This window comes from Danio rerio, chromosome 4, assembly GCF_049306965.1.
Source record: "Danio rerio strain Tuebingen ecotype United States chromosome 4, GRCz12tu, whole genome shotgun sequence".
Lineage (NCBI taxonomy): Eukaryota > Metazoa > Chordata > Actinopteri > Cypriniformes > Danionidae > Danio > Danio rerio.
In genome coordinates, this window is record NC_133179.1 from 75,060,001 (window position 1) to 75,075,747 (window position 15,747).

The 15,747-nt window shown below is 38.7% G+C and overlaps 2 long non-coding RNA genes across 8 annotated transcripts in view; one reads left to right on the top strand and one right to left on the bottom strand.

Moving 5' to 3' along the window:
• LOC137491385 (uncharacterized) overlaps nucleotides 1-401 on the bottom strand; it is a 2,059-nt gene extending 1,658 nt beyond the window's left edge. The window contains exon 1 of one of the 2 annotated variants that reach the window (XR_011011368.2): nucleotides 342-401. This is a non-coding gene — a long non-coding RNA (uncharacterized lncRNA). The remainder of the gene's footprint in view (nucleotides 1-341) is intronic. The other variant, XR_012402796.1, reaches the window with a different exon arrangement.
• A 3,699-nt stretch (nucleotides 402-4,100) lies between these two features.
• LOC100332612 (NACHT, LRR and PYD domains-containing protein 3) overlaps nucleotides 4,101-15,747 on the top strand; it is a 36,001-nt gene continuing 24,354 nt past the window's right edge. For 2 of the 6 annotated variants that reach the window (XR_011011365.2, XR_012402483.1), the window contains exons 1-3: nucleotides 4,111-4,186; nucleotides 4,749-4,942; nucleotides 5,188-5,301. This is a non-coding gene — a long non-coding RNA (NACHT, LRR and PYD domains-containing protein 3). Of the gene's footprint in view, nucleotides 4,943-5,187; nucleotides 5,302-15,747 lie in introns of all 6 variants that reach the window. The other 4 variants (XR_012402481.1, XR_012402480.1, XR_012402479.1 and 1 more) reach the window with 4 other exon arrangements.

Consider the following 15,747-nt stretch of genomic DNA (forward strand, 5'->3'; position numbering starts at 1 on the left):
TCAAATTAATTGAGTCACTTAAAACAGAATAGAAACTGATTATACAAAAATACAGTGGGGTTAGTGTGCACAGTGCTCATTTAGCAAATACACAACTAAACAATATGCTAATTGTGGTCGTTAGTGTTAAGTTAACATTATGCCTATTTGTCACAAAATAAACAATGCATGGGAAACGGCTTTAGCGTTAGCAACAAGCTAACTTAACGCTAATACAGCAGATTCATGGACAATTACATCTGTAATCAGCGTTTTTGCCGCAACTAATTTATGAACGAGTCTGTATTAACTACATTGAAGAGAATCGCTTTATTTAAGGTGGATAAAAACCCCCTACTTACTTACTGAAATTCAACATTAACTAAGCCACAGCCGCACACCCGACGTGTGTGTGAGAGAGTAGGTGAGATGAGGGAAAGCATGGAGTGGACCGAACCACTCTGAGGAAGGGGAGGGGGAACTCAACTGTTTCTAAATGAATTTTAAATGATAAATGCGGTTTTATTTGTACTTAGACAATTATTTTAGCTAGATATATTTTTTTCACAATTGAGAGTTTTTATTTTTAATAATTAATTTTTTTTTTTTTTTTTGGGGGGGGGGGGGGGGGGGGGTCGCGAGGGGACATGTCCCCCCGTCTCCCCCGGGATTTACGCCCATGTGTATATTATTAGATTAAATTCAATTCAGCTTTATTTGTATAGCGCTTTAACAATGTAGATTGTGTCAAAGCAGCTTCACGTAAATGGTCATAGTAACTGGATTAGGTTAGTTCAGTATTTAGTGTTTAAGTTCAGTTCAGTTTAGCTCAGTTCAGTTTGGTTTGAAGTCATTAATGAGAGTCCAAACACTGAAGAGCAAATCCATCTATGAGTAGCTTTTTAGATCCTGAACCATGCAAGCCAGTGGCGACAGCGGAGAGGGAAAAAAACTTTACCAATAGGAGAGTGAAGAAAAAAACCTTGAGAGAACCAGAATCAGTTGGGCACGACCATTTTAATTTCTCCGCTGGCCAACAGTCTTGTGCAGAGCTGCAGTCTCAGCAGTGAAGGCTGGAAACTGGCCTCAGCAAAGACTGGTCTGTCCCTGGAGCGTCACTGTAAACAGTCTCATGCTCTCCACTCCCCATGACCAACAGCGCAGCAGCAGCTCAGGATACGGCCTGGTCCCGGATATGGACACCTTGGGATCATCTCGTCACTGGTCTTGGGTCCAATCAGTGACTCCGCATAATCTGAGTGTCTCGGGATGAGTATCCCCAGTATCTGGCAGCACTGAAGGATGCCGCAGCCAGCGCCATTGCAAGAGTCGACGCAGCAGCCAGCGCCGCAGTCAGAGTCAACGCCGCAGCCAGAGACGCAGCCAGAGTCGACTCTGCAGCCAGCGCCGCAGCCAGCGCCGCAGCCAGAATCGATGCCGCAGCCGGAGTCGATGCCGCCTGAGCTTCCCGAATGGCCACAGCTCCTTGCCCTGCCGGTCCCAGCCCGGCTCCTCGCCTTGCCGATCCCAGTCAGACTCCTCGCCCTGCCGGCGCCACACAGGCGGCTCTAACTGCCGGCTCCCCACAAGCCTCCAGCCCTGCCGGCTTCTCGCAGTACTCCAGGTCCTCCGATGTCTCATGATCCAGGGCCACTGCAGCTCCACGCTCCAGGCCCTCCGCAGCTCCTCTCTTCGGGTCCTCCGCAGCTCCACGCTCCAGGCTCCCCACAGCTCCACTCTCCAGGCCTTCCGCAGCTCCACGCCCCAGGTACACCCCAGCTGCATGGTTCTGGCCCTCCATCTCTCCCCCTGTTCTGCCTCCGCTCCACCTCTCGCCTGAACAGAATTGGAGTGTCTGGAATCCACTCTAGAGGGGGGGCTATGTCACATAACCAGCGATCATTCGCCAGAGATCGCTGGTTCTCACACGAATACCATGGACTACACTTTCGCCTTCCTCTGGACTACATAGACATACATACTTTCCGGTCACACTCACATGCTCACTCATCAAGATTGATTACACTCTCACCAGCTGAGCCTTGTCAGAGACTGATTTAGGCCCAATAAGTAATAATTCTGTTTTGTCTGAGTTTAAGAGAAGAAAATTGTTGGTCATCCAGTCTTTGATGTCTTTGATACACTCAGTTAGTTTAGACAGTTCAGACGTCTCGTCAGGTTTAGTGGAAATATATAATTGAGTATCATCTGCATAGCAGTGAAAGCTGATCCCATGTCTTCTAATAATGTCTCCCAGAGGTAGCATGTAAATTGTAAACAGTAAAGGGCCTAAAACTGATCCTTGAGGCACCCCATACTTTACTGGGCAGATTTGTGAAGGCGTCCATTAATATTCACACACTGGTAGCGGTCAGTTAAGTATGACTTAAACCATAGTAGAGCCTGTCCCTGGACACCTGTAGACTTTAAGCGATTTATGAGGATATTGTGGTCAATGGTGTCAAATGCCGCACTAAGATCGAGTAAAACTAATAGCGAGACGCACCCTCGATCAGCAGCTAAGAGTAAATCGTTGGTTATTTTCACTAAGGCGGTTTCTGTACTGTGATGAGCCCTGAAACCTGACTGAAACACTTCAAAAATATTGTTCGTCTGCAGAAAAGAGCATAATTGAGTAGAAACAACTTTTTCTAGTATTTTAGACATAAATGGAAGATTTGAAATAGGCCTATAGTTAGCTCAGTTGTTGGTGTCTAGTTGCGGTTTCTTAATAATAGGCTTAATAACAGCGAGCTTGTAAGAGTTTGGAACATGGCCTATAGATAAAGAAGAGTTGATAATGTTAAGAAGAGGTTCTCCTATAGCAGGTAGCAGCTCTTTCAGTAATTTTGTTGGAATTGAGTCCAGCATACACGTAGCTGGTTTAGAGCTATTTATAATTTTTACTAACTCTTCATGTTCTATGATTTTGAAGCAGTGTAGGTTATTATTATGATTCAATGAAATATTTACAGGATTTGGAGTATAAGCCGGTGCAGAAAGTTTGGCATCTCCTATTTTCTGTCTAAAGCCTTCTATTTTATTACTGAAAAAATTCATGAAGTCATCACTACTAATTTGCGGTGGAGTAGTTTGTTCCAAGGATGACCGATTATTTGCTAATTTAGAGATGGTGTTAAATAAAAATCTAGGATTGTTATGATTATTTTCTATCAGTTTGCGCAGGTGCTCGGTCCTGGCAGATTTTAGAGCCCTCCTATAGCTGGACATACTGTCTTTGTACGCAAATCTAAAGACCTCTAAATTAGTTTTTTTCCATTTACGTTCCAGGGCGCGGGTTGCTGTTTTGAGCGCACGAGTATGACTATTATACCATGGTATAGTTTTAATCTCTCTAGCCTTTTTTAGTTTGATGGGTGCCACAGTATATCCCCTAAGACATTCTGTAATGGAAACAATATTTCTCTTTACCTTTTATAGATGATATTTGGTCAACAAGTAATACCATTTACTCCCAAATAAGGTCAAAGAAGTTCATTTCAGAAGATTAGACAGGTGTTACCCCTGCTGTATATTTATTAATACATTTAATCAGACATTTCAGCACAATGCTCTTGCTGTAACACTGAGCCTGAAAGTCTTCTACAGCTCTTCTGTACTTGTACATTCTCTGATGATTTCTGGAAACAGGTTTCAGGGTTGGTTTCTGCTTTATTTTACAGCGTAATTAATTTTGAGGAGTGCATGATTCTTCTTTTGAGTTGTAAAACTGGCTATGATGCGCTCGATAATGCTCTGAAGTTGATCATTTTTACACAAGGCAAAGTCTCCTACTCCCTCCTTTAATTTGTTCTGTAGAGATTTACAAATATTTTATAATTCTTTGACCTCGATTACAAAAAATGAGAAAGCTTTAAAAACCTCTCTAATGATGAAGACAATTTTCTGTACACTCTAATCATTTAAATATATCATATATGTTCATTTCTCTTGTTTACTGTGTGTTCTGCATCTCTCAGTTTTGTATGACTGTTACATGTGTTATGTTATCATATAATCCTGTGTGCTTGTCAGTTATATGCTTCATAATGTCTCTGATGTTGGAGTAGGACTGATGTTTCTCTCTCTCCAGTACAGCAGGTGGCGGTGTGCAGCTCTGCTCTCTGACTCAGCACACAGGCAGAAGAAGAAGCGGTGTGTGTCGTGTTTACAGTCTGTCTCGCGTCCTGCGTTTACACTGCTTCTTGTAAGGTCCCGCATGTATCCTCCTGCATGTCGTGTGATTGAATGTGAACCCCCGCATGTCCTTTGGGCCCCGCATGTCTCTGTCTGCTGTGTTCAGAGTGTTTGTGCGGGTGTATTACTGAACTCCTGATGTGACGCAGTTGAGATGAAATCTGTGATCAGGAGTCGCTGTTCAGTGAATCAAAGTTCTCCAATATATTTCCTATGATCTTCAATATGATCATGTCTGCTTAATCCCGCATTTAAAACACGCTTTACAGCACCGCTCGACGCGGATTGCTTGATTTCAGTGTCTGCGCGTGCATGAGCGGCCAGGGCGTTCCCGAGTAAATATTTTACGGAACAGCACCCTCTGGTGACTATTTTCGGTACAACACCGCCCTTCAGAAACGAAAGTGAAAGTGTTTAGTTGTCGTGTTGCAGTTTTAAACAACCAGAATCCATCATTTACCAACGCGGAACAGCTTTAAATCTTTAATGTCTGGACAAAACCTGTAAGCTTTATGTGAATGTGTGTATGCTGTTATTATAATCAAACGGATGACGCTGTGATTCTTCATTAGTTTACTCGTGATGAGCTTCTGGATTTGAGTGTCTCAGCTGCTGATCTATTCCTGCATTCAGCTGAATTATGAAGGCTGATCAATGACTGGAGATCTGTGATTGTTCATCAGTTTCTGCTGCAGATCAAACTCTTCAGGTCCATCATGGAGGACACACACAAACCTGAAGATCTGGATTTGTCAGCAGTATGCAGGTATTAGTCCTACACTTGACATTTCATATGATTATTTTCTACAGGATATTATATTTACTCTCTGTTAGTTGTGTTTTTAATCTGTCAGAATATTTAACACACACAGTCAGCAAGATTGTGTACAATCATCATGAAAAGTATCATGAAGTGCTGTTTAAACAGTGTTTTAATGATGAAATGTTGAGTAAATCTGCTGTGTTGACTCCAGTGTGTGCAGCGCTGAACTTTAATCTTCTCTGTTTTAGTTCAGTTCATCAGAAGAGAGCAGAAGCAGAGCCCAGCTGTGTGTCTATGAAGAGTGACTGGTCTATGGATAAGCCAATATATTTTAAGAGTGGAAACACAGGAGCTGCTGTCAGGTAGATCATCTCTTTAATATCTGCAACTGATGAGTATTTTCATAATAAATGAATCAGGTAATTAGTGTTGTGGATCTGTTGGGTTTCAGATGTTAGATGTTGTATCTGAGCTCTGCAGGATAGTGCTTGAAGATCTCCGCTTTACACTTCAGGCCACAATTGATGGTGTTAACAAACCAATCAGCGCTTTATTAATAGTTAGTGAGGTAGAAGGTGGGTTTAGGTTTTGGGTAGGGTTAGGGATACTAGGGATGCACCGATAGCATTTTTTTGGAACCAATCTGATCTCGATACCAAAAGTCTGAGTATCGATCGAGACCGATCCGATTCTGATACTGTGCCGTTTTTTTTTTCCTCAAGTAGGGATGCTTAAAATAACCGATTAGGTGTTAACCGAAAGGGTGCGTTTCTAACCGCTTAATAGTATCAGTTAAACGATTAAACAATATTGTTTAATATATTGGCCTATCACAGTGAAATCGTTTTCTTGCGTTGAGACTGACTGGTGCATCTTCTGAATGGTTTAGGCTAGTAACGTTTTGCCATTGCGCGCTCGAGTGGAAAAAGCTTGTTAGTCGTGTCTTTTTCAGTCTTCAATCAAATGAAAGCAGAGGCTGGCTTTTCCTTGAGGTGACAGCAGTGCTTGTGTTGTCAAGACGGCTACAGTGAGCTTTTAATGATGGAGGAGAGACTTCGCTGTGTCAAGTCATTTAAAGCTGTATTGAATCTTGACTATCATAATGCTATTTAAAATGACAATTATAACAACATTGGCAGGAACACTCGCGCACATACGGCTCAGCTGATTCAGTCGTTTCCTAGCGGCATAAAAAAAGAGCACCACACTACTTTTATTCTTGTCATCAGTAAATCAGTGCGGCGCGCCTCTGTTTTTGGAATGGAAAAGCGCGTGCAGAACAGTGACGTGCAACCACACGTGTCTACATGTTTTTGGTCAAAGAAGCAAAATGAAATAAGGATATTTCTGGTCACAGTTTAACAGACGAGCTGACAAACCAGCACTGATGCTGACTGGTGTTGCCTGAGCCGCGTCGTACACTTAATAAATATGACGATTTAGTGTTCAACAAACCAACCTTTTTTCCATTTGGAAAATTACAGTTATTAATAGTTCTTATATAATAAAAAATGTAAATAGCCTACATAGCCTAATCTATCAATCAAACAAATCCAAAGTTTTTATTAATGTTTGCATAAGAACTGAGGCTTTCATTTTACAGCTTAAAACACATGTATGCAAATTAATGCAATATCATATGTAAACAACTAAATTGTTATATGCTATGTAGTAGCCAATACTTAACAAAAAGTCAACATAGAGCCTTAACCACTTAACCTCTGCGACGTCATCGACTTTCGCTTTCAGATTAAAAGGGCTAGCGTTGCACCAGACCCCCGTTAGTGGTGTTGTTTGAAAGTGTAGAATCTATATTTTATGCACACATGCATCACTTTGGTTTTTATTCTACTGTATAAAAGTTATTTACACTTAAATACACAGTATTTTTGGATACCTGAGCTGGGTATTTTACATTGGTTCATATTCATATTTTTTATATGACACATGTACAAGTTATAGCTCAAATGAAAGCTTTTGCTGGTGCTCATACGGTTTAAGCATTCTTTTTACTGAATTATATTCATATGCCAAACAGTTGTTGAATGAATCGTGGTGTTTCCATGGTGCAGAAGTGAAAACAATACATTCATGATCAATAAGCAGCCCCAGATAGCACAGACAGCTGTCATCTCTTACCTTATGCTGTGCGCTTCAGGGCCCATTCTCCTCTGTTTTTGAGGTGATGTGCATAAGTAATCCTTTTATATGTCTGATGTGGTCCAAACACAGTGAATTATGTTTGATCAAACAAAAGAATAGTGAAATATGAAAACAATGATCGCTCCCTGTGGCTTGTACTGCACCTCTCATCAGCTGGAATACCATAACTTCTGCATTGAATATGGGAGAGACCTTTTTCTGTTTTCCTATAATTACAGACATGTGCAGGAATCACCAAAATTAATTACAGCATCCTAGACCACACACAACCTAAAAGGTTCACTTTGAAAGTTGAGTTTATAAAAAAAAATACAAAAAGCGCCTCTTTTTGTAGGTGTTTATTATAACACAGATGACATATACAGTTATTTTAAAGACTTTCAATAGTGTTTTATGAAAATTCAAAGGGTTTTCTTTAAAATGAGACCACATTTCTGCATTTACACCTCTGCATGTGGATTTGGGAAGCTTTTAAATTTGGGTAGGCAAAATCCAGGCGGAAATCCCCAAATAGCAGCAGAGTTTAAGTGGTTAAGGTTCATTGTCATTTTCTTTCATTACAGGCAGCGCGAGGACACGTGAAGCACCAGTGAGACAGAGGAAATAAGTCATAATCATAATTAAGACATAATATTTCAACTAATGACTCATATTAAAATGTTTACAGAGGTTTTGTCATTAAAATAGCAGAGCATGAATTAAATGCATATTTTCTGTGGAGCGATCTATTCGAGGTAGCCTATTTTTATTTAAAGAAAGAAAAAACATAATTGGACAAATGCCGGTTCTTAAAAAGGATTCAGTCAGTGTTTTAGTTGTGTAATATAAATGTGTCATTTCAGTGATGCCAGGATTTATTTGATTTATTCTGTTTTTGTTTTGCTGCTGAAACGCAGGTGCGTGAAGATGCTCTGTTATGTTCTGTATGCTGTTCGCATGCTAAAATAAATCAGTATTTTAAAGTGCAATATTTAACCTGTCACAAAATATGCATGTCATTTTTTAATTAAATAATATTTTAATATTAATCTGTTAACGGTTAACATTCGCTTACCGAGCGGCAGTAGTCTGTTGGCAAAATTAACCGAAATGAGCAGTTTCTATAGCTCTGGTGCTAAACTCAAATAATATATCTTCTTTAGTAAAAAATAAATAACAGACCTATAGGTAGGCTATGCATGACAGACGGCACAATCTAATTAAAAACATGCTTGCTGTTTGAGCATTCTTTGAGCATTCGTTGTGATATTGTCCTTTCCGTTTTGAAATCTGCAATAGGCTACAATTGAATTTGTGGGTAAAATAATCAGCCTTTTATTAAATGTATTAATTTCATCAAATTAAAGCCTGATATTTTCCTGCAGATTTGATGCAGACTAAACTAAACCGTCTGATGTCAGTTTTACTTAATAATGTCTCTCCAAATCTCACCGTGAGTGAGACGGAGAAAGTTAAAAACAAGGTCCGCTTAGGCTTCAGTGTCAAAACACAAACTGCTCTGATAAATAAAATAATAATATATAAAATTACAGTGAAATGTTCAGTTTCAGAGTAGCTTATAAATCATTTTCTGTTAATGTCAATCTATATTGCGCTCGTCAGTTTCACTTGTATTAATGTAATCAACTACTTTGACCACAATGGGCCAGGCTTTAAAACTATTCATTCAGACACAGAAAGTGAGCTGACAGAAGACAGAAGCAGAGCAAACACATGCTGAAGATTCAGACAGCAGAGATGCAGAGAATTATGATTGTCTTATTGATGGCAAAACATTTAACAGGTATAAGATCACAACAACCTTCAGAACTGTAGATGGCACAATGCGACACCCAATCAAATGTTCACTTAAATGATCACTCTATTGAATGGGCATTATCAGTGGTTATCAGCTGATAGATATGGTTAAATAGGGACCTTCTGCACCTACTTGTAGGCTTAGTGGGCAGTTATCATCCATCCACATGGTTAATCAGCTATTCTAATAGAGTAGACTCAGATCTGTTTTTACATTACTGTGATGGTAGGGTTTAGGGTAGGGGGAGGGGTAGACGTTAATAAAACGCAATTAATGGGGGTTTTATGAGTAATGTAAATAATTATTGTTAACTTACAGCCGTATGTGATCTATAGCTGATTACTACTGACAACACCCATTCATTCCAGTTAAAAACATTTAAATCAGCATACAAATAACTAAAAAATACTATAAGTATCAGAACTATCAACATTACCACATTACACAATACAGCAGCTGAACAGGTAATCTAGGAGCTTTTGTCCTCATGCTTGTGCTCGAGGACTTTATACATTTTAATCTTAAAATATTTTAAATGTCTTCAGTGAGCATCCAAAATAATTGTAAATTAATGATATCAAATTATTGAAGTGTTACATTTAATAATTGACAAAACAGTGTTAAATGTTTACAGCATTTAGAGCAGTAGACGTGATCAGTGTGAGGTGTTTACAGTGATCAGTGTGTGATGTTTAAAGTGATCAGTGTGTGGTGTTTACAGTGATCAGTGTGTGGTGTTTACAGTGATCAGTGTGTGCTGTTTAAAGTGATCAGTGTGTGATGTTTAAAGTGATCAGTGTGTGGTGTTCACAGTGATCAGTGTATGCTGTTTAAAGTGATCAGTGTGTGATGTTTAAAGTGATCAGTGTGTGGTGTTTACAGTGATCAGTGTGTGGTGTTTACAGTGATCAGTGTGTGCTGTTTAAAGTGATCAGTGTGTGATGTTTAAAGTGATCAGTGTGTGGTGTTCACAGTGATCAGTGTGTGCTGTTTAAAGTGATCAGTGTGTGGTGTTTACAGTGATCAGTGTGTGCTGTTTAAAGTGATCAGTGTGTGGTGTTTAAAGTGATCAGTGTGTGGTGTTTACAGTGATCAGTGTGTGCTGTTTAAAGTGATCAGTGTGTGGTGTTCACAGTGATCAGTGTGTGGTGTTTAAAGTGATCAGTGTGTGCTGTTTAAAGTGATCAGTGTGTGGTGTTTACAGTGATCAGTGTGTGCTGTTTAAAGTGATCAGTGTGTGGTGTTTAAAGTGATCAGTGTGTGGTGTTTAAAGTGATCAGTGTGTGCTGTTTAAAGTGATCAGTGTGTGGTGTTTAAAGTGATCAGTGTGTGGTGTTTAAAGTGATCAGTGTGTGGTGTTTAAAGTGATCAGTGTGTGGTGTTTAAAGTGATCAGTGTGTGCTGTTTAAAGTGATCAGTGTGTGGTGTTTAAAGTGATCAGTGTGTGGTGTTTAAAGTGATCAGTGTGTGCTGTTTAAAGTGATCAGTGTGTGATGTTTAAAGTGATCAGTGTGTGGTGTTTACAGTGATCAGTGTGTGGTGTTTAAAGTGATCAGTGTGTGATGTTTAAAGTGATCAGTGTGTGGTGTTTACAGTGATCAGTGTGTGGTGTTTAAAGTAATCAGTGTGTGGTGTTTAAAGTGATCAGTGTGTGGTGTTTACAGTGATCAGTGTGTTGTGTTTAAAGTGATCAGTGTGTGGTGTTTAAAGTGATCAGTGTGTGGTGTTTAAAGTAATCAGTGTGTGATGTTTAAAGTGATCAGTGTGTGGTGTTTACAGTGATCAGTGTGTGGTGTTTAAAGTGATCAGTGTGTGGTGTTTAAAGTGATCAGTGTGTGGTGTTTACAGTGATCAGTGTGTGGTGTTTAAAGTGATCAGTGTGAGGTGTTTACAGTGATCAGTGTGTGCTGTTTAAAGTGATCAGTGTGTGGTGTTTACAGTGATCAGTGTGTGGTGTTTACAGTGATCAGTGTGTGGTGTTTAAAGTGATCAGTGTGTGCTGTTTGAAGTGATCAGTGTGTGGTGTTTACAGTGATCAGTGTGTGGTGTTTAAAGTGATTAGTGTGTGGTGTTTACAGTGATCAGTGTGTGGTGCCTACATGTTTTTGGTCAAAGAAGCAAAATGAAATAAGGATATTTCTGGTCACAGTTTAACAGACGAGCTGACAAACCAGCACTGATGCTGACTGGTGTTGCCTGAGCCGTGTCATAAACTTTATAAATACGACGATTTAGTGTTCAACAAACCAACCTTTTTTCCATTTGGAAAATTACAGTTATTAATAGTTCTTATATAATAAAAAATGTAAATAGCCTACATAGCCTAATCTATCAATCAAACAAATCCAAAGTTTTTATTAATGTTTGCATAAGAACTGAGGCTTTCATTTTACAGCTTAAAACACATGTATGCAAATTAATGCAATATCATATGTAAACAACTAAATTGTTATATGCTATGTAGTAGCCAATACTTAACAAAAAGTCAACATAGAGCCTTAACCACTTAACCTCTGCGACGTCATCGACTTTCGCTTTCAGATTCATATTTTTTTATATGACATATGTACAAGTTATAGCTCAAATGAAAGCTCTTGTCGGTGCTCATACGGTTTAAGCATTCTTTTTACTGAATTATATTTATATGCCAAACAGTTGTTGAATGAATCGCCGTGTTTCCATGGTGCAGAAATGAAAACAATACATTAATAATCAATAAGCAGCCACAGATAGCACAGACAGCTGTCATCTCTTACCTTATGCTGTGCCCTTCAGGGCCATTCTCCTCTGTTTTTGAGCTGATGTGCATAAGTAATCCTTTTATATGTCTGATGTGGTCCAAACACAGTGAATTATGTTTGATCAAACAAAAGAATAGTGAAATATGAAAACAATGATCGATCCCTGTGGCTTGTACTGCACCTCTCATCAGCTGGAATACCATAACTTCTGCATTGAATATGGGAGAGACCTTTTTCTGTTTTCCTATGAGTACAGACATGTGCAGGAACCACCAAAATTAATTACAGCACGCTAGACCACACACAACCTAAAAGTACACTTACAAATTTGAGTTTATAAAAAAAATACAAAAAGCGCCTCTTTTTTAGGTGTTTATTATAACACAGACGACATATACAGTTATTTTAAACACTTTCAATAGTGTTTTATGAAAATTCAAAGGGTTTTCTTTAAAATGAGACCACATTTTTGCATTTACACCTCTGCATGTGGATTTGGGAAGCTTTTAAATTTGGGTAGGCAAAATCCAGGCGGAAATCCCCAAATAGCAGCAGAGTTTAAGTGGTTAAGGTTCATTGTCATTTTCTTTCATTACAGGCAGCGCGAGGACACGTGAAGCACCAGTGAGACAGAGGAAATAAGTCATAATCATAATTAAGACATAATATTTCAACTAATGACTCATATTAAAAATGTTAACAGAGGTTTTGTCATTTAAAATAGCAGAGCATGAATTAAATGCATATTTTCTGTGGAGCGATCTATTCGAGGTAGCCTATTTTTATTTAAAGAAAGAAAAAACATAATTGGACAAATGCCGGTTCTTAAAAAGGATTCAGTCAGTGTTTTAGTTGTGTAATATAAATGTGTCATTTCAGTGATGCCAGGATTTATTTGATTTATTCTGTTTTTGTTTTGCTGCTGAAACGCAGGTGCGTGAAGATGCTCTGTTATGTTCTGTATGCTGTTCGCATGCTAAAATAAATCAGTATTTTAAAGTGCAATATTTAACCTGTCACAAAATATGCATGTCATTTTTTAATTAAATAATATTTTAATATTAATCTGTTAACGGTTAACATTCGCTTACCGAGCGGCAGTAGTCTGTTGGCAAAATTAACCGAAATGAGCAGTTTCTATAGCTCTGGTGCTAAACTCAAATAATATATCTTCTTTAGTAAAAAATAAATAACAGACCTATAGGTAGGCTATGCATGACAGACGGCACAATCTAATTAAAAACATGCTTGCTGTTTGAGCATTCTTTGAGCATTCGTTGTGATATTGTCCTTTGCGTTTTGAAATCTGCAATAGGCTACAATTGAATTTGTGGGTAAAATAATCAGCCTTTTATTAAATGTATTAATTTCATCAAATTAAAGCCTGATATTTTCCTGCAGATTTGATGCAGACTAAACTAAACCGTCTGATGTCAGTTTTACTTAATAATGTCTCTCCAAATCTCACCGTGAGTGAGACGGAGAAAGTTAAAAACAAGGTCCGCTTAGGCTTCAGTGTCAAAACACAAACTGCTCTGATAAATAAAATAATAATATATAAAATTACAGTGAAATGTTCAGTTTCAGAGTAGCTTATAAATCATTTTCTGTTAATGTCAATCTATATTGCGCTCGTCAGTTTCACTTGTATTAATGTAATCAACTACTTTGACCACAATGGGCCAGGCTTTAAAACTATTCATTCAGACACAGAAAGTGAGCTGACAGAAGACAGAAGCAGAGCAAACACATGCTGAAGATTCAGACAGCAGAGATGCAGAGAATTATGATTGTCTTATTGATGGCAAAACATTTAACAGGTATAAGATCACAACAACCTTCAGAACTGTAGATGGCACAATGCGACACCCAATCAAATGTTCACTTAAATGATCACTCTATTGAATGGGCATTATCAGTGGTTATCAGCTGATAGATATGGTTAAATAGGGACCTTCTGCACCTACTTGTAGGCTTAGTGGGCAGTTATCATCCATCCACATGGTTAATCAGCTATTCTAATAGAGTAGACTCAGATCTGTTTTTACATTACTGTGATGGTAGGGTTTAGGGTAGGGGGAGGGGTAGACGTTAATAAAACGCAATTAATGGGGGTTTTATGAGTAATGTAAATAATTATTGTTAACTTACAGCCGTATGTGATCTATAGCTGATTACTACTGACAACACCCATTCATTCCAGTTAAAAACATTTAAATCAGCATACAAATAACTAAAAAATACTATAAGTATCAGAACTATCAACATTACCACATTACACAATACAGCAGCTGAACAGGTAATCTAGGAGCTTTTGTCCTCATGCTTGTGCTCGAGGACTTTATACATTTTAATCTTAAAATATTTTAAATGTCTTCAGTGAGCATCCAAAATAATTGTAAATTAATGATATCAAATTATTGAAGTGTTACATTTAATAATTGACAAAACAGTGTTAAATGTTTACAGCATTTAGAGCAGTAGACGTGATCAGTGTGAGGTGTTTACAGTGATCAGTGTGTGGTGTTTACAGTGATCAGTGTGTGCTGTTTAAAGTGATCAGTGTGTGGTGTTTAAAGTGATCAGTGTGTGGTGTTTACAGTGATCAGTGTGTGCTGTTTACAGTGATCAGTGTGTGCTGTTTAAAGTGATCAGTGTGTGGTGTTTAAAGTGATCAGTGTGTGGTTTTTACAGTGATCAGTGTGTGCTGTTTAAAGTGATCAGTGTGTGGTGTTTACAGTGATCAGTGTGTGCTGTTTAAAGTGATCAGTGTGTGGTGTTTACAGTGATCAGTGTGTGCTGTTTAAAGTAATCAGTGTGTGGTGTTTACAGTGATCAGTGTGTGGTGTTTAAAGTGATCAGTGTGTGGTGTTTACAGTGATCAGTGTGTTGTGTTTACAGTGATCAGTGTGTGGTGTTTACAGTGATCAGTGTGTGGTGTTTACAGTGATCAGTGTGTGTTGTTTAAAGTGATCAGTGTGTGGTGTTTACAGTGATCAGTGTGTGCTGTTTAAAGTGATCAGTGTGTGGTGTTTAAAGTGATCAGTGTGTGGTGTTTACAGTGATCAGTGTGTGGTGTTTACAGTGATCAGTGTGTGGTGTTTACAGTGATCAGTGTGTGCTGTTTAAAGTGATCAGTGTGTGGTGTTTACAGTGATCAGTGTGTGGTGTTTACAGTGATCAGTGTGTGGTGTTTAAAGTGATCAGTGTGTGGTGTTTACAGTGATCAGTGTGTGGTGTTTACAGTGATCAGTGTGTTGTGTTTACAGTGATCAGTGTGTGGTGTTTACAGTGATCAGTGTGTGCTGTTTAAAGTGATCAGTGTGTGGTGTTTACAGTGATCAGTGTGTGCTGTTTAAAGTGATCAGTGTGTGCTGTTTAAAGTGATCAGTGTGTGCTGTTTAAAGTGATCAGTGTGTGGTGTTTACAGTGATCAGTGTGTGGTGTTTAAAGTGATCAGTGTGTGGTGTTTACAGTGATCAGTGTGTGCTGTTTAAAGTGATCAGTGTGTGCTGTTTAAAGTGATCAGTGTGTGCTGTTTAAAGTGATCAGTGTGTGGTGTTTAAAGTGATCAGTGTGTGGTGTTTAAAGTGATCAGTGTGTGGTGTTTACAGTGATCAGTGTGTGCTGTTTAAAGTGATCAGTGTGTGCTGTTTAAAGTGATCAGTGTGTGCTGTTTAAAGTGATCAGTGTGTGGTGTTTACAGTGATCAGTGTGTGGTGTTTAAAGTGATCAGTGTGTGGTGTTTACAGTGATCAGTGTGTGTTGTTTAAAGTGATCAGTGTGTGGTGTTTACAGTGATCAGTGTGTGGTGTTTAAAGTGATCAGTGTGTGGTGTTTAAAGTGATCAGTGTGTGGTGTTTACAGTGATCAGTGTGTGGTGTTTACAGTGATCAGTGTGAGGTGTTTACAGTGATCAGTGTGTGCTGTTTAAAGTGATCAGTGTGTGGTGTTTAAAGTGATCAGTGTGTGGTTTTTACAGTAATCAGTGTGTGCTGTTTAAAGTGATCAGTGTGTGGTGTTTACAGTGATCAGTGTGTGGTGTTTAAAGTGATCAGTGTGTGGTGTTTACAGTGATTAGTGTGTGGTGTTTAAAGTGATCAGTG